This window comes from Oratosquilla oratoria, chromosome 13 (assembly GCF_046742065.1).
Source record: "Oratosquilla oratoria isolate Oo_2021 chromosome 13, ASM4674206v1, whole genome shotgun sequence".
Classification (NCBI taxonomy): Eukaryota; Metazoa; Arthropoda; class Malacostraca; order Stomatopoda; family Squillidae; genus Oratosquilla; species Oratosquilla oratoria.
The window spans coordinates 32,015,475-32,019,745 of record NC_134789.1 but is presented as its reverse complement, the minus strand read 5'-3'; positions in this window follow the sequence as shown (position 1 = coordinate 32,019,745).

Here is a 4,271-nt window from a genome sequence, read left to right as displayed (position 1 = left end):
ATGTGTCAAAAGTGAAGAAAAATGTCCCCACAGATTTCAAACTAAATGGGAAATAATCGGCTCCATTAATTTGGTTTTGGTAAATCTAATCGAGAGGTTGATAAAAACATCTTCGCTCGCTCCGAATTTACTAACTGGGACAAACTCCCTGCAGAGGTGACCCCGTGTCATACAGATTAAGGTTACTGACTCATATAAAAACTTAGGAACGAAGGAGGCTGAAGAGATCATAAAGACTACACTAGGCAGTTCCATGTCATTTACCTTACCACTTATTATTCTTATCCATAAAGTTATTTAATCTTTTCTTAAAACAGCCAATTATTTCAACGCTCACTACAAGAACATAAGAATGACGGAGACTGCAAGAGACCATAAGGCCTACACTAGGCAGTTCCATGTCCCTTACCATCTTTTATCCCCATCCATAAAGTTATCTAACCTTCTCTCTTCAAACAACCAATAATTTCAGCGCTCAATACATGTATACTAATTCGTTAACCACTCTACTGCTAAACCAATTCTTGCCTCTTTCCTTCTCAAATTCGTCCAATTTAAATTCATTACTACCAGTCCTGCCCTGCACTCTTAATATGATGACTTTGCCTGCATCATCCTTGTTGACGCCCTTCACCCATTTGAATACCTCTACTGGATCACCCCGCACTCTTCGTCTTTCCAGAGTCTAAGTTAAGGTGCCTCAGACTGTCTTCGTACGGTAAATGTGTAAGCCCTAGTATTGTTTTGACTAATCTCCTTTATATCTTGTTATCATATAATTTTGCACCGTGTCTCCTTATGAATTAAAAGCTCTCTTTTCCGTATACTTTTCCATTGCACAGGGTGCGATAGAAATACCTCCCACAGAAATCATCTGCAACAGTGTATAGTGAAGATAGGCCACTATTTAGAGGATGTAAATTTGAAAAACAATGAATAAAACTGTAACCCTTTGTTTACTCAACAGAGTTCTTTATGTCTATTATATTTCCTTTTTTTTTACCCTTCAAAATGTGGGAGATATCTCTGTGTAAGCGACAAACATCGCAACTTCACTGATCCGTGCCAACAAGGCGCGACGACATCCCTACTTACCTTCGCGTTGAAATCATCGACTTCCAAGAATCCTTCCCATCTCCCATTTTAATCAATCCCGCGGCTGCATCATTATACTTACCCTAACTACTGCCGACGACCTCACTCAACTGAGAGAAAATTACCTAAAGATCAACAATTCACTCCAGAAAAAATAAATCTAAAAGATGCAATCAGTAACTTAAATTCCATTTTTCCATATAAAACAGAAGCTTCTACATCTTATACACAAACTTTTAGCACCATCATTTTCACACTAAACAGTCTCTTCAATCCCACACCCTTTTTAGAAATTATAAAGAAAAATAATGAATTATTCAAAACAAAAATTTTTACAAGTGATATGGAAACGTACCGCAACCTAAAATAATGGTATCTGGAATATCCGTACAAGTGATTTCTTCCCGTTTAAGGGACTAGTGAGGGAATGGGAAGTATTAAAAAACGTTTTCTGTGCAGGGTGAATGCTAAAGATAAAATCTGCTTTCGAATGAACTATGGGAGGTTTTCCACTGAGAACATCAGCATTTTTCAAAAGAAGAGGGTGTGGCCTACGGATTATTTAACTGTGAGGAGAGAGAGAGAGAGAGGGGGCAGAGACAGAAAGAGAGAGAGAAGATTTCATCTAAGGTGCTACTCTGATGTGTTGGGAATCCTGGTTCCTGCCCCACAAAATAAGAATGCTTCGGTTCGATTCCCAAAGAGGATACAGATGACTGCCACTTCCCGTGGCTATCCAAACACGCAGGGGCAATGTGACAGATTTAGTTGATCTTACGCACCTGCAAGCGACTCGTGTTTTTGGATTTCTTTCCTCGGCATAATTTAATCAGCCACCACTTGGGTCCACCAATCAGAGTATATTTACAAAACACGTTTTACTTATTTCTTCACTTTATTTTTTATACATTCATACATACGAATGAAGCCACAATCCTTGATATACAGTAGTTGACTACATAGTGGTTATCTCGAAATAAAAATGCACACAGGATATAAGACATATTTACATATCCTAAAAATTATCTACTTTTGTTCAATTACTGAAACTGGTCTCACGTTAGGTATGGTATATCACACTATATGTTCTGATTTTTTTTTTTTATTCAAGGCTTACCGTCAAAGTATTAGGTTTTCCAGGAGTCCTAAAAATACACCAGGAGTTTAGCTGCGTGTGGCAAAAATCATCCATCATCTTCGTCGCAATGTCGGACAAATTGCAGTTGTCGCTGAAATATTCACTCACACTCGAAGGATAATCATCTAAGATTTTGTATAGTCCATATATATATATGTATATATATATATATATATATATATATATATACATATATATATATATATATATATTTTATATACATATATATATTTATATGCATATTTATATACATATATATATATATTATATATATATATATGTATTATATTTATTACATTATGTATATATACACATATATATATATATATATTTTTTTTCTTCTTTTTCCTTTTCCGATTCCGCCACTTTTACTTTCGTTATAACACCTCTCTACCTTAATTCTTCTTCCATTTTACCTTTACTTATTTTCTTCCTTTTCTCTTCAGAATGTTAATATTTCTTACCTTACCAAAAACTGTGCCCAGTAGTGACTGACCCCTTTCTATCTCACTCACTCCCCCTAACTCCCTTCTCTCCCTCCCTCCCTCCCTTTCCTCCCTCCTCCATCCACCACCCACGCTGCCTCTACTCTGCCTGCCTTATCTGCTTCTTCCTCGTATCTTATTACGCCCTGTTTCTTCCAGACTCAAACCTTCCAGCCCTTACTCCCTCCTTCTCTCCCTCCTTACCTCTCTCCCATTCTTTCTCCATTACCCAACTCCGCTTTCTTCCACGCGCCTTTGTATTTCTTTCTTGTTGTTTTTCCTTTCTTCTTCTTGCTGTTCCTCTTCGTTCTTGATTATGTCCTTCTTTGGGTATTATTTTCATTTCCATGTTATTATTCTTTCGCATTCACCACAACATTTTCATTTTTTGTCTATCTCCAGCCTCAGTACCACATATACCGTATATGAATAAAGTGACACACACACACACACACACACACACACACACACACACACACACACACACGCATGCAATTTTAAATACACAAAGCGAACTCAGGTGAGTGCACAAACAAAACACATACACACAAACATACACATTTACGAAGAGGAGCCCACCCGTGTGTATGTGTGTGTGTGTGTGTGTGTGTGTGTGTGTGTGTGTGTGTGTGTGTGTGTATGTGTGTGAGCGTAGGCGTTCTTTCGTGCACAACTAATGGCTACTAAAACAATAACGATAATGTTTTGTACTTTAGCCTTCTCATAAATCCGCTAGTTTACACCTTTATAAGAAACATTACTTTCGAACACTAATTAAGATATTTAAAATAGTCACTACTTCATGAATATTTCTTCACTTTCACTACGTCCTTATTCCACTTTTCGACCTATCCTCAGTTTGATTATCACCAATATGCGCGCATTTGGAAAAGTACCATTCTAAAACGAACACCATATAGTTAATCAGTGCAAAAACGTCCCTAAGCACGTGTCGTCCATCCTACCGCCATCACAGCCACCACCACCATCACAGCCACCAACCCTCACTAAAACAAACAAATGGTCCATACCTCATGACCTCGTAACCTACCTCACCCCATTCCTACCCAATATAAAAAAACTCATTCCAACCCCTCCCTCCCCCTCACCCTTCCCTCCTGACCCCCACTCCCACCCCCTCACCCCCCCACTCCTACCCTCACCCCCGACCCCTATTCTGACAAACCAAAAAATCACACAATCCAACTACAGCCTTTCTTCGACTCCTATCGAGCTCAAGGATTTTTTTCCTCTTCCTCCCTTTTGGTTATCGACCCTTCCATTTGTGTCCTACATTTGGTCCCTCCCCCGTTCCCTGCCCCTCCCCTTCCCCCTCCCCCTCCTCCTCCCCGCACCCCGTCCCATCCTCCTCCTTCTCTTCCCTCTCTTTCTCTCTTCCTTTCCGTTTCTATCTTACCTCTTTACGTTTTCTTTCCTTCATCTTCTAATCTTTGGGAATAGCCATCTCTTCCCCAGAATCCCTCGAATATTCTTGCAATCACCTCCAACTCCTATTCTTCTCGCACCCCACCTCCTCTCCACCCCTCCCACCT